This window comes from Delphinus delphis, chromosome 1, assembly GCF_949987515.2.
Source record: "Delphinus delphis chromosome 1, mDelDel1.2, whole genome shotgun sequence".
NCBI classification, from domain to species: Eukaryota; Metazoa; Chordata; class Mammalia; order Artiodactyla; family Delphinidae; genus Delphinus; species Delphinus delphis.
Window position 1 is genome coordinate 23,703,586 of NC_082683.1, and position 24,505 is coordinate 23,728,090.

The 24,505-nt window shown below is 53.0% G+C and overlaps 2 long non-coding RNA genes across 2 annotated transcripts in view; one reads left to right on the plus strand and one right to left on the minus strand.

The window, feature by feature from the left end:
* The first annotated feature begins 8,130 nt into the window (after positions 1-8,130).
* LOC132419404 (uncharacterized) lies at positions 8,131-18,569 on the plus strand. The gene is made up of 4 exons (XR_009518187.1): positions 8,131-8,319; positions 10,169-10,294; positions 11,430-11,507; positions 16,403-18,569. It is a non-coding gene; the product is annotated as an uncharacterized lncRNA (long non-coding RNA).
* Positions 18,570-18,618: 49 nt separating this feature from the next.
* Positions 18,619-24,505, minus strand: part of LOC132419413 (uncharacterized) — a 37,302-nt gene continuing 31,415 nt past the window's right edge. Inside the window, exons 3-4 of the long non-coding RNA XR_009518199.1 lie at positions 20,408-20,540; positions 18,619-19,580 (exon numbers count right to left, since the gene is read on the minus strand). This is a non-coding gene — a long non-coding RNA (uncharacterized lncRNA). The remainder of the gene's footprint in view (positions 19,581-20,407; positions 20,541-24,505) is intronic.

Below are 24,505 nucleotides of genomic sequence, written 5' to 3' on the forward strand. Positions count from 1 at the left end.
TAGGACACCATGCCAGACCCGGGTCCTCAGTTTCCTCCTCTGTGAAATGGGGCATCACCTGGGTGGTCCAAGGGCCTCTCCAGCCAGCCCCGAGCCTTTCTTCTAGAATTAGTCCCTGAGGCCAGGCTGAGGGTGCAGCTGGCAGAGCCAGAGCCTGGGCAGAGGGTTGAGAAGCGGTTGCAGTCTGCAAAGTGGCCAGAGGGACAAGGAGGGGGGACATGGCTCCTGAGCCCGTTTCACCCCTAGGACAATGAGAGTTTCCAGAAAAGACGAGACATGCTTCCTACCCCACCCCTCCTGCTCAGCTCAGTGACCTCTGGTCAGTGGCTGCTGTGACCTCACCCTCCTCTGGGAGCCCTGGGCTGGGAAGGAGCTCTGGGCCCTGACATGGACTTGGAGCCTGACGCCATGTCTGAGCAGGGAGCTCCCATATCCCTCTGTGCTCAGATGGGAAAACCGAGGACAGAGAAGAAAGCAGCTTTCCCAGGTCACACAGCAAATTAGTGATGATTAGTTCCCACTGATGTGTGTGCTTCTGATGAGGAAACTTAAAATACAATAACAACCATAATAATAAACAGTGCTGAGCGCTTTACAGGTGAGACTGCATTTCACCCTCACACCCTCCCCTTGGGGTGGATGCATGGCTGGCCCCATTTTACAGACAAGGAAACTGAGGTTTCACTCCCATGGCTGCCCCTCTCACCACCCCTGCACGGTCCCCAGTGGGTTTTCTATGCTGTGGTGGTTATTTATCCACGTCTGCCCTCCCTGCTCATCTCTGACCTCCAGGACGTTCAGGGCCTTCCATGTCTGTTTCACTCCCCACAATACCCCAGCAGGTGCCCAGCATGTAAGAGGGGCCCAACAGAGATGTGTGACAGGGCGGTAAAGTGAGAACCTAGGAAAACCAAGTCTCCCAGAGGAATTGTGCCCCCACCCTGACCCCCAGCAGCGGGCAGACCCCAACTCCTGGCTCCTGTTGGCACCGCCTGCCACGCCCCATGTACCCACGCCTAGCGCTGCCGAGACAGGCTGACTCAGAAGGAGTTAACAGCCCGAGTCTCGAGTCTCGGGTCTCGGGGTGGGATTCCTGGCCTGCCTGGTTGGCTGAGCCCCATGATTAAGCCCCGCACGGGGGAGAGCGGGCTGCTGACGGAGGCATGGCCGTGCACTCTGGGGAGAGTCAAAGCCAGCCCCTTCCCCTCCCGAAGCCCTGAGCACCGGTTCAAAGCAGCCCCACATCCCTCCCCTCTCCTCCCTTCATCTTCAAAGCAGCCCTGGAGCTGGAGCACACTGTTTACTCCTGAAAAAGAGGCCCTGTCGGGAGGTGAAAGGCCCAGGGTCACACAGCTATTGGTGGTGGACCTGGGGCCAACGGCCCCTCCTCTGATTCACTGGCATCTTTCCTCCTCCTTCCCAGCCCTGTGGGTGGTTGAATACCAGGCTCTGGCTTTCAAAGTCCCTGAGCATGTCCTGCCCTCTGGCCATCCTACAGGGCACTCTGCCTGCCCCCCAGCCCGGGGACATCAGTGAGGGACCCTCCAGGAGACAGACACCACACAGGAATGTGAACAGGGAAAGTTTAACACAAAGAATTTTAATTGCAACAGTGGATCAGAGTAACAAGGGCTTAGCTAGTAAGAAGTGAAGAGAATGCTATCAGTCTATGGAATCCAGAAATGCAAGTATAAGGACACCTACTACCTCAAGGACTGAGAGAGGGCACCCAAGGAAGAGCCCAGACCCTGTTGGAGAGAGCAGAGTTGTCGGGAAGTGGCAGGGAAGTCCCTGTGATGATGCCACATAGGTGGAACATCCTGAATTTGCCCTCCAGAGCTTGCCAGAAATCCACTCTTTAGGATGCCAAGAAAAGCTGTTTCTAGGGAGGTGACTCGCTGGGCGCACCTGCTATGAAATCACCTTCAGAGGTTGCTGGGAGAAACCTCTGGCCACTGGGTGCTGCCGACCACCGTCCACTACGGGGTCAGGTCCCAGGGAAGCCGCCTGCGCTGCAGGAGCAGGGTGCTGGGGACACTTGTGCTGCAGCGAGTGAGCGCTGGGGAAGCCACGTGTGCCCCGGGGCTGCTTGCTGCTAAAACACCCATGTGCCCTGTAGGACCTGGGTGCTGGGCAGGCCGCTGCCCTGAAATAGGCTGCTGAGCCAGGGTGCGCGCCAGAACTGGAATGGATGTGTCTCCACTGCCCCCTACTGACAAAGTTTAACACCACGCCAACTGGAAAAGGGAAAATCTTCAGAGTGATGCCCATTTCCATTCCCACAAATCAAGCAGCAAACGACCTAGAGGGGTGGGATAGGGAGTATGGGAGGGGAGATGGGGACATATGTATACTTATAGATGATTCCCTTTGTTGTACAACAGAAACTAACACAACATTGTAAAGCAATTACACTCCAACAAAGATTAAAAAAAAAAAGAGTGAATTGGAGCTGAGATGCAGTAACTCTGAAACCCGCATGGTGCCTCAGCTACTCATCTTCCATAAGCACACGTGTACACATCTTTTAATTTCCATTCAACAGCAAAAGAACTCTCTATATCTCCACCCAACAAGAGGCAGCGATGTATCTTATAAGTGAACGAGCTTTTTCTCTAAAACAAGGAGACCCACAGTCCCCAGACGCACTGTGTCCATTGGTAGCTATAACTTACTCCTTTGTTTAAGACACGCTTCGCTGACTGTTCTGTCACCAAAGACTAAATTTCTAAGTTAACTTGCAACCCCTTGTATATAAAATAAAAATGAGAAAAAAGAGAGGGAAGAAAGTGGCTAGCATCCATAGGTAACCACAGACATGTAGTAAGCAAACTGAAAATACGCAAAGCTACTTACCATAGTGATTTTCCCAGCTGATCACGAGGCCATAAATGGCAGCTATGGCTTCCTTCTTCCATGGCTCACTCCATGGCTCCCTACTCACCCCTTTCCTCAGCCAAATGCTCAGATGATCAGGGCTCTTTACCTGATGGAGTGACCAAACCTTCATTGCTAAAGAGTCTTGAGTCCTCAGTCATCTTGCCTTTACCTGGGGATGTGGGGTAGGCTGTACTTTTCCTTTAACCTTCGCTATGGAACATGAAGGCACTAAGAGGCGCCTTGCAGAATCTCCTGACCCAGATTCTCCTTCCCCCTCCCATGTAGCAGCACTCCAGTTTCCCTTTGGCAACTGAGATCAATCATTCCAGATAATCGAGTAGCCTCTTTCTTGACTGCTGGTTCAAGTCCAAAATGGCCAGGTGGCAGTCTTATCTTCCAATTCAGTGGAACCGTTGCTGTGTCCCCCGGTGGAAGCCTTATTCCCTTGGGAAAGAAGCCCTCCAAAGCAGCAGCATACGAAGTTGCCAGGATGGGACCAAACTCTGAGTCATTAGGCGTAATAGTGATGGGAGCCACTCCCACCTCCACCCCTGGTCTCCTGAACCCAGGTGTCCTGGCTGCAGGGGAGCCAGCACCCGATGATGGTCTTAGATTCAAAACATACTCTGCATCCTATGAGAGAAAACCCCATCTTTTCAGGGCATTGTCTCCCGATTGGCTCCACAACTGAGCCTTCTGTAGCCATTCCACCTTTCAATTAGACCAGCCACTTCCGGGTGTGTGGTAAGACCAGTTAATTCCACGGACACGAGCCGATGGCTGTGCTTCCCTTGCTGTGACATGAGTTCCCTGATCAGAAGCCGTGCTGTGAGGAATGCCGTGATGGCAGATAAGGCATTCTGGAGTTCACAGGTGATGATGCTGGAAGAGGAATTACGGGCAGGAAAGGCAAACCCAGATCCAGAATATGTATCTATTCCAATGACGGTGAACCTCTGCCCCCTTCATGATGAAGAGGTCCAATGTAATCAACTTCCACCAGGTGGCTGGCAGCTCCCGCTGGGAAGGGGTACCATGTCGGGGCCTCAGCGTTGGCCTCTGCTGTTGGTAGATCAGGTTCTTATCAGTAGCCTTAGCCAGGTCTGCCTTGATGAGGGACAGCCCCGGCTGATGAGCCCACGCATAGCCTCCACTCTGTCACCATGGCTACTTTGTTCACATGCCCATGGAACAAGCACTGGGGGGCCATGGGAAAAGCGGCTGTGTGGAAAGTGTCATTTTCTCCACCTGATTATTTGGGGTCTCATCCACAGTGGATTCCCTTTGTGTAACCATGTGAGAGGTCCAGCCACAAACCTCTTCCCCAGACCTTCTCATCACTGGCCTTCAGTCCTGCTCCTTCCACCTCCCTGATCATCTGCCAAAGCATTGGCCACGCATGTGAATCTACCGCTTTCTCTTACTCTAGACATGGTGGACTTCTAAACGTGCCACTCAAAATTCTGCCCCCTAGGAGGATTTCTGTCCACCACTGTCCTTCAGGGTCACCCCTGCATGGGTGCCGTTGTGGAGCAGCTGTCTACTTTCAGGAGATACCAGCCTACTGTGCAGACACATCTGTAAACCAGGCTCAAGTCCTCTCTTCTTCAGTCGGCTGGTCATAGAGAAGCCCCAGGAGGCCATACGTAGGGACCGAGGGGAGGACGTGATGTGGCAGCAGCTGGTTTTGAAGGAGTCCGAGCTGCCTGCCCACACGACTTGCTGGCGCCTTCCAGACCTGCCTGAGCTCATCTTCCATGACTCTTCCATTTGATAGATTACATACTCCCAACCTTAGGGCTAGAAAATACCAAGGTCGTGATGGAAAGCTCAGGCTATACAGTCATCTGATGTCCCCTGGTTAAATGTTTAGTTTCTACCAAGGCACTGTAGCAAGCCAGGAGCCATTTCTCAAAAGGAGTGCAGTCATCTGCAGCAGAAGGCAGAGACCAGCTCCAAAATCCAACAAAAATCTGTGTGGTGATTTCCCTGCCCATACCCCCAGAGGCTCTGTACTGCCCCCTCTCGGCCACAGACACTTCAAATGCCATTAGATCTGCTGGGTCACAGCCCCTTACAGCAGAGCAGCCTGCACTGCAGGCTGGACATGCTGCAGAACCTTCTCGTGCTCTGGTTTCCGCTCCAAACTGGCAGACACTGAGGTGGAGGGCCCCCAAATCTAGTTTGTCTGGCACGTGTCACTAGGGCATCTAAAGTACTTGTTACTCCCAGCTCCTCAGAGCCAGTGGGCACGATGCCTTCAATGCAGGGGCCAGGGTGTCATTCTGCGAAGACAATCGCATTCTCTGCAGACTTCGTCACATCAGGGGACTCCTCTGACTCCCCAGGCTCCAGCTGCACCCTCTCCCGGAGGCCTGCGAGACTGCAGAAAATTCCCCCAGGAGAGGCTGGCAAAGCCCACAAAGAAGACACGTGAACTCATAGTCCAGTCCTTTTATGTCACAATTTTTCATTAATTGACTCACTCACCCATCCACCTGTCCTCCCATCCCACTGGCATTTAATGAGCAGCTACTATGGGCTTGGCACTGGGGTGCAGCAGTGGGCAAAAGACACCCAGGCCCTCCCTCACAGGCCCACATGGTCATGGGGAGAGGTGACAGACATACTGACTGACCCACTTTATGACGGGTGGGTGGTCATGACAGGAAAGGAGACCGGTGAACAGGACAGGGACCCAGAACAGCGTGGAGGCGCAGGGGTGTGGGATTGAAGGTGGGGCCTGGACTTCAGACAGTGCTCAGCAGGGGGTCAGGGGAGGCAACATCCCAGCTGAGACCTGAAGTGGAGGAGCCTCCCTGTCCAGGCACCCTTTCACCCTGGGAAGTGTCCCATTGGGATAATAAATCACGCGGTAGTCTTGGTCAATAGGGTTAAACAATCTCCTGGGCCTGGCATACAAGTAGGTGCTCAGCACATAAGAGCCATGAGATCGTGATCACTGTTACTGTTACACTTTGGTTATTATTGTTTGAAGACACCGCCTGTTCTGAGGTCTCAGAAGCCACCAACGAGGGGTGTGGGGTGAACACTGCTTCCCCTGGATGAAGCTGCCCCCCCCCAGGGGCTGCCAGGAGCCACAGAGCACCCTGAGCACCCATGGGTAGGGGATGCACCCAGGTACGGGGTCAATCCTTCCCATCCCCCATCCTTGCAGACAAGGCAGGTGGCTCCTGCTGACAGACTGCAGTGCCAGGAATCTGGGGAAGGTCTAACTAATTATGACAATTGACACCTTCGCCAGATGTCCGCCGTGAGATGCCGGCTCTGATGATGAATGGTTTGGGTGATTCTGTTTGAACAGCACTTTCCAAGCAATATGTTTTTCATCTGGGTCACCAGGAAATGGGGTTTATTTTCCAGGATACCACCAGGGGAGGGTTGGTTGGCACTTGGGCCTACTTATTCCCATCCTGGGGGTCTCAGAGGGTGCCAGACCTAGGCAATGGCCATGTTGTCCCTGGGGCTGACCTCTGGGCAGGCGGCCTGTGCCCAGATGACAGGGAGGGCATTTACAGAGAGCGGCGACAGAGACGTTTACTGAGCACAGACTCAGGGGTGGGTCTAAGTGCAATCCTCACGCCATCCCCTGAGGGAGGGTTAGCATTACCTCTGATTTCTTTTTTTTTTTTTTTTTTTTTTTTTTAGCTGTACGCGGGCCTCTCACTGTTGTGGCCTCTCCCGTTGCGGAGCACAGGCTCCGGATGCGCAGGCTCAGCGGCCATGGCCCACGGGCCCAGCCGCTCCGCGGCATGTGGGATCTTCCCGGACCGGGGCACGAACCCGTGTCCCCGGCATCGGCAGGCGGAATCTCAACCACTGCGCCACCAGGGAAGCCCCCCTCTGATTTCTTAGATCAGGAAACCGAGATTCAGAGGGGCAGTGATTTGCCCTGGGTCACCCCTGCCCCCTGCCACCTTCATCCGTCACCTGCCGGAGGCCTGGCCCACTCAGTGTCCTCCAGTTCCTGCCCAAGCCCCGAGAAGACACCTCAGGGTCCCCAAAGTGTGGTCGGTAGCCTCCCGAATGGAGGAGGGGCTTGTGAACATGCAGATTTCCTGGACCCTCCCCAGACCCAGGCACCAGGACCTGTGGGATGGGGTGGGGTCTGGGAGTCTGTATTTAACCACACCCGGGGGTGAGTCTGCGCACTCCCACCTCTGGGAACGGCTGTCCCAGTTAGCGCACCCCTTTCCCACCACGCCCAGGCTCTCCCGGTGGTGCCAGCCCTCGCTGACCTCTGCGCACGTGACCCAGGCCGCCCCCCAGCAGCCCTGCGGCCCGAACCACCACCGCCCTTCTCCGGGGTGTCAGGCGAGGCTCAGGGGGGAATGACTCGTCCAGTCTCTGCCCTCGGCTCCACCCCCGCCCTGCTCCTCCCCCTGGACCCCATCCCTGGGCCGAGGACCCTGATAGGCGCAGCTTCCTGGGTGGGGAGGGCCCTGCTGACTCGCTCACACCGGCCCCCCAGGAGGACTGAGGGGCCCCGGCCTCAGCTTCAGAGTCCTGCGGCCGCAGGAAGAAATCGGGAAGCGCTCGGGCGTTTGTGACTCAGCCAACCCAGCAGTGCTCCACTGCGGAGGCCGCAGCCCCCGCTGGCCAGGCCGGGCCTCGATCCAGCCGCGGGAGCCCCGCCGACCCGCGGGAGCCCCGGTCAGTCAGGGCGGAGCCGCATCTCTCCTTTCTCCCGGTACAGTTCCCGGACCTCACCTCAGGGTCCAGGTTCGCGGTTCAGTGAGAGAGAGACAAAATTACTATCGGCTTCCTAACTTTCCGTCACCAGGCGATTGGGGTCTCATGGAAAGTTCTGGAAGCCAGGCACACAGACCTCATCTGCATCGCCTCACTGAACCCTGGCCACAGCCGCACGGGGTGTGCTTCTGTCCCCTGTCCTGGCTGGGACGTGAGGCCCGAAGAGGTGTGCCTCCCGGCCACAAGGCACGCGGCCACTCAGGGGACAGAGCAGGCGGTGGACCCCGAGCCCCCGCCCGCGGCGCTGCCCCCCGTCCAGCACCTCCGGCTCCGCCCGCGGCCCCCAGCAGCCCCTGCGCGGTGACGGTGCCCCGGGCTCAGCCCGCGCGGGAGAGAGGAATCACAGCCCCGCCCGATGCGGCTGTGTCCGCCGCCGGGGCCGCCGCTGCGGGAGGAGCCGGCAGAGACCGGGTGGGGGGGGAGCCGCCCGTCAGCCCCGCGAGCTCCGTCCTCCGAAGACCGTGTTGCGCTGGCTCCTCGTTCTGTAAATTCTGCAGTGGCCTTTGGGTAAAAGCAAGAAAATCCTGACCTAGAAAAGGTAAAAGGCCTTTGAATTTATGAGCCCGGAGCGCTGGCCTGATGTGTGGCCGGGGACAAGGTGGCTGAGGCGGCAGAAGGAAGAGGAAGAAAGGCGCGGCCGCAGTTCCCTCCCCGCGACTCCTCCAGGTTTGCGCTGACGGCCGCGGGCCCAGAGCCCCGACCTGACCTGCGGGTGGAGAGGAAACGAGGGGGTGGTGTTGGGGGGCGCCCAGTGTGGGGAGGGGCACGCGCAGGGTCACCTCGCCCTGAGGACCCCCAGGTCCTCCAGCCGGGACGACCGTGCAGCCATGAGCTCCGCAGTGAAGGGGCGGCTGCCCACCTGCCAAGGTCACGGGCTCCGAGCGCTGCTTCTTCATGCGCTGGGGCTTGCGTCACTGTGGAATTTACAGGAGTCCACTTGAAAGTATCCAGAGCCTCAAAGGCCACCAAGTCTTCCCCACGCCAGGGCTATGCTGGTGACATCGTTGACAGTGCCACCGTGTTTTGCCACGTCCACCAAAGAGACCAGTCCCTTGTAAGCGTGTTACCCTCTGCTCTGTGTTTTTCCTTTTTCTTTTTTTTTAACTTAAAACAATAGAAATTTATTGTCTCACAGTTCTGGAGCCCAGAAGTCCAAGATCAAGGTGTTAGCAGGACCACGCTCCCTCTGAGATTTCAGGAAGAACCCTTCCTTGGCTCCTGCTGACTGCTGGTGGTGTCTGTTGATCCTTGACTCCTGCTGACTCCTGGTGGTGTCTGTTGATCCTTGACTCCTGCTGACGTCTGGTGGTGTCTGTTGATCCTTGAGTCCTGCTGACTTCTGGTGGTGTCTTGATCCTTGAGTCTTGCTGACTTCTGGTGGTGTCTGTTGATCCTTGACTCTTGCTGACTTCTGGTGGTGTCTGTTGATCCTTGGCTCCTGCTGACTTCTGGTGGTGTCTGCTGATCCTTGGCTCCTGCTGACTTCTGGTGGTGTCTGTTGATCCTTGGCTCTTGCTGACTTCTCGTGGTGTCTGTTGATCCTTGGCTCTTGCTGACTTCTCGTGGTGTCTGTTGATCCTTGGCATTTCTCAGCTTGTCACTGCATCACTCCAATCTGTGCCTCTGTTGTCACACAGCCTTGTTATCTCTGTGTCTGGGTTGCTCTGTGTCTTGACTTGAGGGACCCCCTCCTGCCTGGACGGTGGCCCTTCTCTGCTCATGATGCATCACAGGCAGGGACAGGAAGTGGAAGAGAAGGTTGTGAGGGAGGGGATGTGTGACCCTGACGCCAGCGCCCATGCCCACTCAGAGCTGACAATGAACCCGATTAGCAATGTGTCCTCTACTGTGGGGTGTGGATGGCTAGGAAGGGGGTGAGAGAGATGGGTCTGGACTGGGAAGGAGAGAGAGGCCCCCTCTCCCTCCATCATCCCACTTTGTGCAGATGTGGTTGGTGCCTCGCCCACATCCCCTTGGTCTCACACTGCAGAGCATGCTGGTGGGCGTGGCTGTGAGCATGGGTGGTAGCCTCCACACGAGGGCCGGCTGGGAGTGCCAGGGCATTCATGAGCTGGGAGCAGCCTTCAACCACAGTGGGTTGGAGGATACATACCCAGCTTACTTGCCCCCCAAGGTGGGATGACTCCCCTTGGAGGTGCTCACCACTTCCCTGGGGGGTCTTTCTGGGTGTCAGAACTTCAAGCAAAGGGTTTTGGGATAAGCCATTCACGTCTGGGATATTGAACGTTAAGGAAACTGGTTTGAGGAAGTTTATGTGGGTTCTCAGTTTCCTCATTTGCTCGGGTCTAGATTTCACAGTACCTGGCAGAAATGCTTCAGTTTATGGATGGAGTTGTGGCTGATGACTGGTGGAAACAATAATGAAAACAAACCCTCCCCTCCCTATGTTTCTTTATATGCTGTCTTCCATTTGTTTAGAGAGAGGGGAGTTGTGACACTCCTTCATCATTTTCATCTAGATATGAAGTGCTTTCTCACCCCTGATCTCTTTCAGTCCCAGTGCTAACCCAGGGACATGGCAAGGCAGTGTCCCCATGGAGCAGAGAACTGGGGGACCCAGAGCCTGAGAGTAGAAGAAGACTGCACGGCCATCACAGGCAAGAGCAGGCAGCACTCACAGGTACCCTGTCCCACCTGACATGTGACCCAGTGGGTTTTGGCATGTGTGAGGTTTCAGCATGAATGGCAAATGCAGGCACTCATGTCCTACCTCTGTACTGCCGTGGCATCCATCCCAGCACTCTTTCTTTCTGACCTTGAATTCAGCCCCAAACTCCTTTCCAAGGCAACATATCAAGCAGATACAACCAACCGACTGGCATTGTTTTGTGAGATGAACCTGTTTGCCTGACCAGCACGAGAAACTCCAGCTACATAAAATGTTGGTAGTGGAGTCAGAGAGTCCTGAGTGTGAAGTCCAGTCTTATGAATGACTAACAGGGTGGCCTTGGACAAGCGTCTTTATCACTCTGAGCCTCAGTTTTCCCATCTGTAAAATGGAGATCGGTATCACATAGGGCTGTTGAGGGGATCACATGAGAAAACCCCTGACCCAGCACATAGCACAGGGCAGATGTTTAATGATAGGATCCAAACTGAAGACAGGCTCTTCTTTGGCCAACATGGGTGTTTCTTGATCACCTGATGACCATCTGGTGGCCATTTTTATCACCAAAGTTGAGGGGAACCAGGATTCCTTGGTGTGTTGGGGCCACTGGGCAGGGTATTGGAGGCCTGTGTCCTAGTCCTAGGTCTCCCATGGACCAGCTACAGTTGTAGGGCAGGTCCCCTCCTCCCTGGGGGTGGGAGGTGGGGGGAAGGGTGACAGTGGTAGAGAAATGTTGTCCCACCTGGAAAATGGGATTAGCCTAGATCTCCATTGTTCCTTTCAGATTTAACAAATCATTTTTTTTAATGCCCTGCCACCAAATCACCACCCCCACCCCCTCCACCTCCCCACCTTCCCCATTTCCTAAACAAACCCTCAAAGGTCACTGTTGGTCCCCATGAGTTAATGGGCACGAACCTGCCTCCTAATTTAATGCAAATCTAAGCCCACCTTATTGTGCGGGAGTTACAGTTCATTTGTACTTTCTTGGTGACACAGTTCATCTCTGTCTCCAGTGGAGTCTGTAATCCCAGCAATTTCCATAGTGCTAGTAATTATGAAAAAAAAAAAGTCTGAAGCACAGAAATTCTGCATCCTGTCTATGAGATTACACACTTTAATGGAGTTTATTAAATGTATTCTGCAGTTACTGAGGAGATTAAACTCACTGTGAGGCTCTGGAAGGCAAAACAAGGACCAACTGACAGAATCTTCCAGGAGTCAGGTAGGAATTCAAAAGGAAGCAGCACTTTCTGCTCTCAGAGCTGGTCAGCATCCAATGAGCCCCAGGAGGCTGGGAGAGAGGCCAGCAGGGTCCGGAACCTGGTGTGGTCACTGTGGGGGGCAGTGAAGATCGAGGACTGAGGGTCATACCTGGGTCCACTTTCCAATTCTCACCTCCAAACCCCTGGGAAGTGAGTTGATTTTTCTAAACCTCTGTTCTCCCATTTCTTCCTCTGTAAGATGATGACCACCCTGCTTAGCACAGAGCGATGTTCCATGAGTGGTCGTCCTATTATTTCGTTATTTAGAGCTGGGAGGAGGCTTCCTCCCACTCCTAGTGTCCTCCGGGAGGGGTGTCCCACAGACGCTCTGGCCTCCCCTTCCCACAGAGCTGGGGAGTTTGAGGAGGAGCAGGACCAATTCACAGGGCCCGACCCTTCTTGCTGTCTCTTTGGGAGCCTGGCTGTCTTCGGGGAGTTTGCCATCTGCCCTGCGTTCCCACTGCCGGAGGTTTTATAGCAATGGGCCCCAAAACCTGGACCTTGAGGAAGCCTTTGGGGGTCCAGTGGTGCCTCTGATGGTGGGGTGAACACCGTCTAATCCTGGAGCTTGCAGTAGGGGTCCACAGGCTCACAGGTATGAGCCCTATCCTCCAGCAACAGCTTTATCAGTGATAAAGGGGAGACCACTTCTCCATCCACCGTGCCCTGGATCCTCTGGTGGCTTTAGAATCAGGGCAGCAGATGCCTCTATGAGGCCCCCTAAAGCCCCAGCATTATCAGAAGGGCTGAGAGCTTAAGACACCACTGACAAAGCAGCTGAGAACTCTGTTTCTAGAACTTCCACTCCCCAAAGGCAGGAACCATGACACATGTCTTTATCACTAAGTCCAGCCCCAGCACAGTGCCCAGCACATAGGAGGTGTTCAGTAAATAATGCTGAGTTAATTTTACCACCACGTCAGGGATATGCAGTCTCTTTAAGAAAATAAAGAATGTCTGCGCAACACCTACATCTAACTTACTTAATGGTGAAACACTGAATGCTTTCTGACCAACATTAGGAACAAGGCAAGGATGTCTGCTCTTCTCTCTCCTATTTAATAAAGTACTGAAATTTATATCCACTGCAATAAGGTAAGAAAAAGAAATAAAAGACATACAGTTTGGAGAAGAAGAAATAAAACTATCTCTATTTGCATATGACGAGTTCCCTGTGTAGAAAATTCGAAGGAATCTGCAAAATACCTCCCAGAACTAAGTGTGTTCAGCAAGGTCTTGGGATACAAAATCAATGCACAAAAACCAATTATATTTCTATAAGCTAACAAAACACGCAGACACAAAAATTAAAAATACAATACTATTTACCATTGTATCAAAGAAAATGAAACATATAGCTATGCACTTAACAAAACGTGTCCTGAATCTGTATGCTGAAAATTATAAATTACTGATAAAAGAAATTTTAGAAGACCTAAATACATAAATGGAGAAACAGACTGTGCTCATGGATTTGAATACTCAACATAGTAAAGATATCAATTCTCACCAAACTGATACACAGGTTTAACACAGTTGTTATCAAAATCCTAGCAAGACCCACCCAAATGTGCTCAATTGCAATTCCATGGAGGAAGCAATTCCATGGAGGAAGGATAGCCCACTCAACAAGCAGACCTGCAGCAATTGCACATCTATAAACAACAAAATTAACCTCGATACATTTCATACAGAACTCAAAATGGATCATACACATAAAGGTAAGACATAAAACTTTTAGAAGAACTTTTAGGAGAAAGTCTTCATGATCTAAGGCTAGGCAAAGAATTCTTAGACTTGACACCAAAAGTGTGAACCATCAAAAGAAAACATTGATTAAGTTGAACCTCACTGGAATTTAAAAACTTTGCTTTTGTGAAAGCCCATGTGAGGAGGATTCAAGGAAACAAACTCAGGAGACATAAGAGTGGGAGCAGGGGAGCAGGACTCTCCAGGAAAGTGTCCATGGAACTTGGACCAGGCAAGACAGAGAAAGGCAGAAGATGTTTTCAAGCCGCACCTGGATGAAGGTTTTTCTTTCAATTGCTTAATGAAGAGAAATTGGAAATTTATGTAGAAACTTCAGTATTTCATGCATTCCTTCATCTGCTCATGCATCCTGGATTTATTGAATACCTTCTATGTACCTCCTACTTTTCTCTGTACTGGGACCAGAAATGGACAATGTAGACAAGGTCTGTCTCTCCCATCTGGGACCCTGTGGTCACCACTGCAAAGGAAGAGAGGAATGCAGGCATCACACCCACTCTTAACTACCTCAATCCGGGAACAAGTATATTACTTCTGCTCTCAGTCCATTGGCCAGAACTCGTCACATGGTGACAACCTAACTGCAAAGGATCCTGGGAAATACAGGAATACTTAGAGTCTCCTATCTTGAGCACAAGCTCCATTATTTTTCAAAGCTTATTACACTGAATTACCCATATGATCAATCGCCTATGGTTTTCATCTCAGAGGCTGACTTGACTTCATCTTTCTCAAGGAATTCAATGCATTTCCTAAATCTATGAATCAAGAAGCTGCTGCAGCTCATGCCACACACAGCCACAGGATGGGGAAGGCACCACACGATGACCACGGTTATGATTCCCTCAGAAAGCGCCACACCAGAAAGACAGCCCCTAGAGAATGTCACCTCAGCAAGGCACCAGTTTTCCTCTGGCTGACAGACGAACACCACCTTTTTCCTGGATGTGACAGAAAGGGCAAAGAGAAACAAGATTGGGGTGAGGACTGAGTCTCCGAGAAGAGCCTCATTAGCGGGAAGGACCCAGGTGCTAGCTCTGGAATGTTCCATGACAGTGACTGAGTGGCCAGGCTTGGAGCCTGCATTAAGCGTGACAGCAGGAGAATCAGGAGACACGGCCAATGCATCGCATCTCCTCACCTGAGCGGTGCTAACGTTTCTGAGTGACCAGGGCCCCCTTCTCAGGAGGCTGCAGGAAGCAGGAAATCAAAGGGCACAGAGTCATGGGCCCGGCAGGGACCCCAGAACAGTCGCCAGTCCAGGCTCCTCATCTTCTCAGTGGCCCACGATTGTGCTATGCTCTCACATTCATTTCCTAATTATCTCAAAAATCCAGATAAGTGGTATTATGGGTTTGTGTCCCTCAAAAAGGTAGAGGGAAGCCCTAAGCCCAGTACCTATGAATGAGACTTATTTGGAAATAGGGTCTTTACAGACGTAATCAGATTAAGATGAGGTCATTAGGGTAGGCTTAATCCAACAGGACTGATGTCCTTGTAAGAAGAGGGAAATTTGGACACAGAGATGCCCAGGGTGAATGCCATGTAAAGATGGAGGCATAGACTGGAGTAGGCATCTACAAGCCGAGGAACGCCCAGGCTACAGAAGCTGGAAGAGGCAAGGATGGCTGCTCCCCAGAGGCTTCGGGGGAGCATGGCTTTGCTGACACCTTGATTTTGGACCTCTAGCCTCCAGAACTGTGAGACAATAAGTTTCTGTTGCTTTTAGTCACCCAGTTTGTGGCACTTTGTTACAGCAACCCTAGGAAACTAAAACAGCAGGTTGTCACCCCCACTTGTCAGAAGGGTAAACTGAGCCACAGACAGGGCAATGCCTCGCCTAAGATCACACGGCCGTAAGCGGAAGAGCAGGCTGAGGAAGCCGGGCTCTGGCCGCCCTCCCTCCAGGGCTGCTCAGCAAAACCATGGCCTCCTCCAAGTGCCCAGGAGAGATTTTGTCCTTGCCAGAGTTCTCTTCACTGTGAGGAGTGGCTCTGTTTTCCCCTCCCAGATGCAAAAGAGAATTGTAACCCAGTTTTGAGGCTGACGTCTCATGGACTACTCAAGTGTGGATAGCAGGTGGGTGACTGAGAGTTCAAGGCTGAGCAAGGTGGGGCCACCTCACCGGTCAGTCAGTCCTCAGATTCCTGGAGCAGAGCCTGAGCTCGCAGAGGGAGGGAGTGGCTGGGATGACCTCACCTTTCTCGCTGGATGTGTCTTGTTTCAGTCTCCCTCCCCCCAGCCACTAACCAGTTCAAGCCCTAATCCTCTGCCTTCGGAACGTGTGCCAGAACCTCTGCACACCCCACTAACCATTTCCTCCTTCAGCAAACATTTATTGAGCACCTACTGTGTACCTGAGCCTGTGCTGAGGGCCAGTGGTGGGCAACACTGAGCTCCTACCTTCAATTTCATCACATTTACAGTGAAATGAGAATCAGCACATAAATCCATAATGATCACATGATACATGCCAAGAGAGAACGCAACAGGGACTCAGAGTAGGGGAGCCCGAAGCAGATTGGGGGATGGGGTGGGGCAAGCATCCATGAGGAGGGGGGCTGACCTTGGTTTTGGTGATTAGGAGATGCGGATGGGAAGATGAAGGAGAAGGGCACTCCAGGTGACAGCAACAGCACGTGCAAATGTGCAGAGTGCAGAGTCATGGTCAACATGGGAACCAGGCCACAGTAATGGGTTCAAGGGTAGACACATGACTCAGCCTTGACTAATGAGACTCCATCCGGGGACTCTGTGGGAATACTGAGTAAGCAGAGTGCTCTTTTCTCCTGAAGCTGCTGGGAACCTCCAGGAGGAGAGGGGCTATCTGGGAATGAAGCCTACTCAGAGGAAAGCAGAGCCAAAAGATGGGGTGTAATGGATGCCTGACAACCTTAGCTGAGCACCTTGATCCAGCTATACCTGAATTCCCTTAAAGTGCTCAGTTACATGAGCTTATAAATTCCTTTTTTTTTTTTTTTTGAGCTTTAAGTTTAAGCCAGTTTGGATGTGTGTTTCTTGTAACAGAAATGGAATGGACCCAATTAAAACAATTATTATTCCCATTTTCCTGCACCACCATTAGCCTGCTGGCAGTGGCACACCAGTTACCACCTGGATATTCAAGCCCAGACCTGCTGTCTCTAGTGGTGATGGTCTTGGAGAGAGCTGTAGGAGCTGAAGTCTGAGAGAAGCACAGTGACAGGCCTGCTGCGAGTCAGGGCAAGAAGAGCTCAAGATGCAATTTGCAGAGTCTGAAATCACTCACTGAGCCAGTCTGATTTGAGAAGGGCTGCGTGGCAGACAATCTCCACGATTTCCTGGACTCCTCACTGTTCACCTCCCACGGCTGGTCTGACCGTGGCAGTTCCACTGTCAGGTCTGACAGGACTGAGGTGTCCCAGTGCCCACCTGCTACATCAAACAAGGAGGTGGGAGAGAAGTAATTTCACTCCCTTAACATCCGGAGCAGCTCCTCGGCTGCCATCAGGACCGCCTGGTGGGGGATGGGAGAGTCTCTGGGAGACCACAGGCTCAAATGAACCTTGACAGGTAATCATTCCCCAGAGCAGCAGGTGAGTAGTGATTAGCGCTCCCAGGGAGAGAGAGGTGGCCGTGCCTCCGCCAGTTCCCTAAGACACCAGCCTGGAAGTTGCTGGAACCAGTGCAAGGGAGAGGAGGCTCCAGGTGCTGTGGGATCATCTTTCTGTGACAGCCCAGAATCCACCACCAAAAGGCCCTTCTAGATTGATCTTTGCTCAGCGGTTGAGGGTTAGAGGTCAAGGTGAAACAGATGTCTCTCCTTCTACACCAAGAGCTCCTAAGGGCAGGAATCAAATCTCATTCGTGTTGGATCCCCATGACTTAGTACAGTGCTGGCACACTGTAGGGTCTTATTACATGTTCCTTGTATGACTGGATAAATTATGTATATAAGTATAACTAATGAAGGGATAAGGTGACACATGGATCGTGGAGGCCCATTCAAGGTTTGAGAGTGCAGAATGGGGAGAGGGTGGGCTGTGAGTAGGATCCTCCAGAAAAGCCAGTGCTCTAGCTAGTCTTGAGACACCCTGAAGAAGGAGGATCTGAGCTGGGCTCCTGGAGGATGGGGAGGATTGGGGAACCAAAGGGGGGAATGCATTCTAGATGCATTCTGTGGCTGCATACATACGTGCCTGGTGTGTGTGCACATGTGCGTGCATATGTGTTTGCTCAGAGGCTGGTGGGGTTGACCTTGTCGGGGCAGAAATGAGATTCTGATTTCAAGGGACCCACTAGGTTTTCCTAACAGTCCTGGGAGAAAGGTGCTATTATACTCACTCTGCAGATGAGGGAACAGAGGCTCAGGGAGGTGGGGTGACCTGCTCTAAGTCACACAGTGGCAGAGCCATGATCTGAGCCAGGTCTGACCAAGGGCTGCCCACAGTCAGCCCAGCTCATCCAGGGAAGTCGGGTCCCTTCTCTGCAGAGGCCTGGAGTAGTCAGCTGCTGTGCGCCATGAGGGGGCAGGAGGGTCTGCAGGTGGAGCCCTGGGGGGCACAGACCTCTCCCAAGGGCATTTCTACTTCTGTCGCAAAGGGCCAAGAACAGCAGCTTTCAGGATCAGCTCATGGTGGAGGGGTGGAAGGCTGGGGTCCAGCAGGTGTATGCCCATGTTCCGTCCCTGAGTGCACACTTACCTGGAGAGGCAGAAGGCAAGGTTGGATGGTCTGTCAGAATCTGAGTCCTGGCTGGTTTCCACAGCCCCTGCCCACCCCACGTGAAACCGTGCACCTCAGATTGGGACTTGAACCCACGTGGCCGGGACTCAAACCCGCCAAAACCCTGAGTCTTCCAACTGAGATCACACACCTGGTTTCAGGACTTAATGAAGCTCAGGTTCTTGATGTCTCATCACAGAAAGAATTCAGTGAGAGGCAAAGCGATAGGTAACAAGTGGATTTATTGGGACTTCCCTGGTGGCACAGTGGTTAAGTCTGCCAATGGACACGGGTTTGAGCCCTAGTCCGGGAAGATCCCACGAGCCGTGGAGCAACCAGGCCTGTGCACCACAACTACTGAGCCTGCGCTCTACAGCCCACAAGCCACAACTACTGAGTCCACATACCACAACTACTGAAGCCCGTGTGCCTAGAGCCTGTGCTCCACATGAGAGAAGCCACCACAATGAGAAGCCCGTGCACCGCAACAAAGAGTAGCACCTGCTCACCATAACTAGAGAAAGCCCGCGTGTAGCAACGAAGACCCAATGCAGCCACAAAATAAATAAATAAATAAATTTTTTTAAAGTGGATTTATTTAGAGAGAAACACACTCCACAGACAGAGTGTGGGCCATCTCAGAAAGGGGGAAAGGCCTCAGGGTATGGGGTTGTCAGTTTTTATAGGGGTGGGTGATTTCATAGGCTAATGAGTGGGAGGAGTATTCCAGCTATTTCAGGAAGGGGCGGGGATTTCCAGGAATTGGGCCACCGCCCACTTTTTGATCCTGTGGTTGGCCTTGGAACTGTCATGGTGCCTGTGGGTGTGTCATTTAGCCTCCTGATGTGTCACAGTGAGTGGAAGTTGACTTGTCCGCCATCTTGGACCCATTTGATTCTAATCAGTTTATGTCATGTCCTCAGGCTATGTCATTCTTTCAGAGGTTGTGCCCTGCCCCCTTCCCTCCCGTTTCACAGGGACTCACCCACCAGGGCCAGGAGGCAGCTTGTGCTCTGCAGATGGGCATGGGGCCTTCCTATCCACAACCCCACCCTGCCCTTCCCCACGGAGGTGAGAGGGAGGGAGCAGAGGCATCAGAGTCTGTGATAAGGGTAGGGCAGCCACAAATCCCACTTGGCCTGGGACAGTCCCAGTTTATGCCTGTTGTCTGGGTGTGATTCATAGCGGTATCCTCTTGCTCTCTCAAATGTCCTGGCTTGGACAGTCATTAAAGGGTCACCTAAGGTGGGGTATTCTCTAAAGAAAAGGAGAACAAACACCAACTGGGCTCCCATCAGTGCCCAGGGGCCCTGACGCAATTTCCTTCATTTAATCCTCACAGGCATCCTAGAGCCTATAGGGCTCTTCCCACCCCAGCCACTGTCAGAGGATAGGTAACAGATGTTCCAGGAAAGATCATTTCCTGGGCCAAATACACCTTCATGGGGTGGGAGAAAACACTGCACACTGCCTGGGGGCCGCTCCAGCAGGGCAGGAGGAGGTGGATCTCTGTGGAGCTCTCTCTGCCTCACCCAGGCAGGTGGGGGAAAGCAGTGCATCCTGTTTGAGGCAAAACAACAACAAGAAGAATAACAGTAATAAATCTTCAATCATGTTTTGTGATACTGAAAATAGAAACTCAAAATAGATGGCCCTTTGTTTCGCCAGGCAGGAGAGAGGGTTTGGAGAATTCCAGCTTGGGCCCCAAGCTCAGTGTAGGGCAGGATGGAGAGAGACTTGCAGAGGGAGGAGAGGGGTAACATTGAGCAGAATCGGGGAAACAGAGGGAGCAGGGTCACAGGACCCTAAGCCCTGTGAGACTGGCCATCCCACAGTGCCCGAGAAACGGCTCAAGCCAGCTCACCTCATAGGAAGGGTAAGGAGTCGGGAGGACTTGGGGACCCCATAGAGACCCATGAGGCCTAGGGGGCTCCCTGACTCTGCACGAGGGGCCTAAGTCTGCAGTGTTAAGGTGGCAGGTGGGATTCGTTCCCAGTTCCCCCCTCCCTCCCTCAGCCACATGACCCTGGAGTGGGCAAAGCACATTTCCTGTTCCTTTGATGTTCCGTGTGGCCATGGAAATCACGGTGGCCAATGGAATGTGACACTTGCCAGTTCCGCGTCTCAGCCTTAAGAGACGCGGTTCGCTCATGCGCTCACCCTCCTCGCATGTTGGCCATGGGCCCCAAGAGGACGGGGAGCCCCTGGGTCCAGGAGAGGCCGAGGAACAGCCCTGGAGCTCACCCAAAGCCTGAAGCAAACCCCACCCCAGGCAGCCCACTGACTCACAAGCAAGAAAGATAAATGTTTGCAGCCATCAGCTCCTGAGGTTTTGAGGTTGTTACAGAAAAGAAACAAAGGCAAAAACAAAACACTAATGCAGTTACCCTCGCAGATTTCACAATGGATCCCTTTCCCTAGAAGCACCTGCTAGCATCTCTCAGCGCATCGCATCCCTCAGAAGGTTATTCTCCTGGAAGGTTATCCTCCTGGCAACAAGGATGCCTCAGCCTCCCCCACCTGCAAGAAATAAAGGGGGCCCGTTAACCAACAACCGCAGAACCTCACTTCCTGCTTGGGTCTCCCCTATTGGCTCTGAGCATCCACAGTGGGCAGGCTCAAGGCTCCGTCCATCCTCAGCGTCCACCTGGCCTCCTCCTGGACCACTGACCCCTGCAGGCCCTCGGCGGGCACCCCGACTTCTGCCACCAGTGCTGTCTCCGGGAGCCTGCGCCTCTGCTGAGGGCTGAGGTCTCTCCCTGCTCCAATAGGCAGTGACCCCAGAAGGCCCAGGAGGTGCTGGGCGGGTGGCCTGCTCTGGGGAGAATGCCCCATCTCTTCTCTCTGGATGCTACCTGGCCCCTGAGCTGCACTGCTCAGAAGCTGAGGCTCACACAGCGTGTCATGAATATAGCCAAGCTCCGGCCTTCGCCTGTCTCCCCATGGAACTGGAAACCTGTCCCTGAGGCTGGGAAGGGAAGGAACACGACGCAGGCAGCACCTCCCACCCCACATCATTACTTCCTTCTTTATCCCCAGGCACCCACCTCCAGAAACAAATTCTTCTCTTTTCCTTTAATCCAATGTATTTGGGTTCTACCTGCCAGGAGAACTTGGGTCCCAGTTCCTATTCATCCAAAGCACCTCTGCCCATTTAACAGATGAAGAAACTGAGGCCCAGGGAGGCAACACAAGTTACCCAAGTTTGTACGACTGCTAACCTGTAATGATGGGGATGAGCCCATAGCCCTGTGCTTCCAAAGATCTTTTCTCCACCCATGCTTCTTAACTTTTCCTAGGGAAAAACTCTTGAAGTCTTGTGTTTACCTTTAAAATTCATGTGACTTGCAATCTACTCCGTGATATTTCTATCTTTATTCTAATTCAAAAATATGTTTTACATTCCTTGTCACCTGAAACAAAAAAAAAAGTGCAGCTGCTTCTTCTGTAGTTTCATGTACCCTCTGGTGCAGTGCAAATCCCCAGGGATGAGGCACAGAACACACTGCCTAGAGGTGGGGGGGGAATGTGCCAGGGACAGGGGGTGAACCTGATTGACCTGCTATTAGACACTCAGGAGAATTAGGCTAAGGGGTGTCAACTTAAAAAAATGCACAGTATGAGAGTGGCTAGTTAAGCTTTATTGGGGGCAAAGTGAGGACTGCAGCCCGGGAGAGGGCACTTCAGATAGCTCTGAGAAACTGCTCCAAAGAGGTAGAGGGGGAAGTTCAATCTATGTGTGATTTTGCTGAAGGGGGAATACATGCAGTCAAGCACGTATTTTTGCAGAAGGTCTCATGAGGGTCACTGCTAGTCACGAGGAACAGATGTCACCGTGAAGGAATTTAGTGCTTTTCTAGATATGAGAAGATGCAAGAATTGGGCTCATGAAGTCAGCTCCTGAAAATATCTAACTATCTGAAGACCCGTTCTGCCAGTCTTTCTCAGAGCACAGAGTGCCTCATTCCTGATCTCCAGCCTGAACTCCTTTCAGGGGGTGTTGAAGGTCAGCGGCCTCGGTGGCATCTGATTTAATCCTGTAGAGTAGGTGACAAGTGCCAATCTGTAGTTGACAGGGGGAAGGAGGAGTGTCTGGGTGTCATCCGCCAGCACCAGGGGCAGAAACCAGGGACTTCAGCCCGGAAATCTAATGAACAGTCCTGGACTCTGATGTCTCCACTTTACAGATGTGTTTCCTCTCCTCCCCGGCTCTGACCAGCTGTGGCCGGAGGACTGCATCCCCAGGCCCTGTTCCCTCCTCTGAAGAATGAGGTGCTGGTCCGAGCCTCTCCTCCCTGGGCTGTGCTCCAGGGGCCCCAGGGGCCAGGAAGCAGTGCTTCTTTGTCTGATCCTCCATGAGAGCCCCGGCTCTGCCCCGCCAAGTTGGCCCCAATTTCCCGGCCAAGCAGTGTCATCCCAAACACCAGCTCAGGCAGGTGGCCTAGGGAGCTGCAGGCCAGCTAAGAGGTGGTCACCACTGGGCACATGCTACCTCAGCGAGCGGATAGGACCTCAGGCCAGCCTGGCAACCCCCTGCGGGGGTCCCAACACAGGGCCCTTCCATAGCCCTGCCAGCAGCGGGGGCGGGCGGGTGTGGGAGGGACAGCGCTCATTCCTGGAGGGGCGTTTGGGGGTGCATCACCAGGTTCATCACTTTCCTTAGCATCTTCGAGCCTCAGTTACACGTCTGTAAAATGGGATGAACATTTGTACCAATTCCACTGGGTAGTCGTAAGGATTAAATAGGAAACTAGCATAAGTGCCTGGCACTCAGTAGTAAGTGCTTAGTATACAGTGTCTGATATTAGCCGTAGTAGTAATAGTAGTGGTGGTATTCTCTGCCCCTCCTCCACGCTCACCCATTCACCCTGGTTCGGGCTTCATCTCTCCTCTGTCCTTGCCTAATGAGATGGCCTCCTCCCCAGGTCCCCTGCCTGAGGTGTCCCCTCCCACCCCGCCTCTCCTCGTCCATCTTGCTCACTGCTGCTGACCTTCCTCTCCTTCAAGACCTTCAGGGGCCCCCACTGCAGGGTCATAACCTGGCACTCGAGGCTCTGCCTCTTGACCCCATCGGCCACCACCTGCGTTGCAGCCTTGGCTCCCACCACTTCCTTTCTGGTGACCAGTGCACCAGGCCAACAAAGCTTGTCCTCAGGATCCCTGACCAAGGTGCCCCACTGCCAGCCCTTTGCTCAGACTCTTCCCTGGGCTAAGCGAGCCCTTGTGCTTATCTCCACATTCCACCAAACGTCAGGACCCAGCTTGAGTGCCTCCTCCTCCAAGAAGTTGGCCCTGATTCCTCAAAGTCCTCTTGGCCCTGCCCCGTGCTGGCTGGGTTAGGCCTCCCTCTGCCCTCACTTCCATAGCAGTCCAGGACTTTCTTCTCTTTGAATCTCCAATCAGAATGAATCCACACAATCAGTTTTCACACAGGCTGTTCCCCCAGCTTGGAGGCTCTCGTCCACACTTCCGGCAGGTCAGCTCCTTCCCACCCAGCGGCTCTGTGTGCTCATCATCCCCTGTGCTCCTCCATGACAGGGTGGAGATAGAGAGACAGAGGGAGACAGAGACAGAGACCAATGGAAAGAGGAAGCAAGTACAAGGAGAGATGAGGGAGAAAGAGAGGGCCACAAGCTGTGGGGAGAGAAAAAGGAAAGAGATTCACACAGAGAGGGGAAAACAAAAAAAGAAAGAGAAAGAAAAAGAAGGAAAGAAAGAAAGAAAAAGAAAGAAAGAAAGAAAGAAAGAAAGAAGGAAGGAAGGAAGGAAGGAAGGAAAGAAAAAAAGAAGGAAGGAAGGAAGGAAAGAAAAAGAAAAAAGACACGTAGAGGGAGGTAAAGGCAGAAAAATACATAAAAAGAGAAAGATACAGAAACACATACATGCAAACGCACACAGAGAGGAAGAAAGAGAGCCTTTGGGAACAGGTATAAAAATAAGAGTGTAACAGAGGCATAAAGAGAATGACAAAATATATTCACAGCCCCCCACCTCTGCCCTAGCGCACACATCCAGACAGAGATGGAGAGAGAGAGACAATTCAAACAGGCAGGGAGAACAAATGGAGTGTGGAGGCAGAGAAAAAAAAGGGCACAGATAGCAAGACAGAAAAAAGATAGGGAGAGATTAATATGCACAGAGAGAGAGAGAGAGAGTGATGGGGAGAGGCCGTGAGAGAAGCTGGAGAGGAAGGAGCTGGAGGGAGGCGGGAGCCAGTAGCGCCCAGAGTATCAGACACTCGGAGTCCAGCCCTCTCCTCCGCTGCCCTGCAGCCCTCTTTCCTCCACCACCTCCTGACTGGTTCACAGGAGCCTGAACTGTCAGTGGACTTCCAAAGGGGTAATACTTATTGGATTTGATTTCAGTGATAAAACACTTGCTGGCCCAGCCATTCGGGTGGGAGAGCTGGGAACAGCGGGGCCGGCTGCAGACACACGCATCAGTCTTGCTGCTGTCCCAACATGAGACCCCAGAGGTGCTGACTG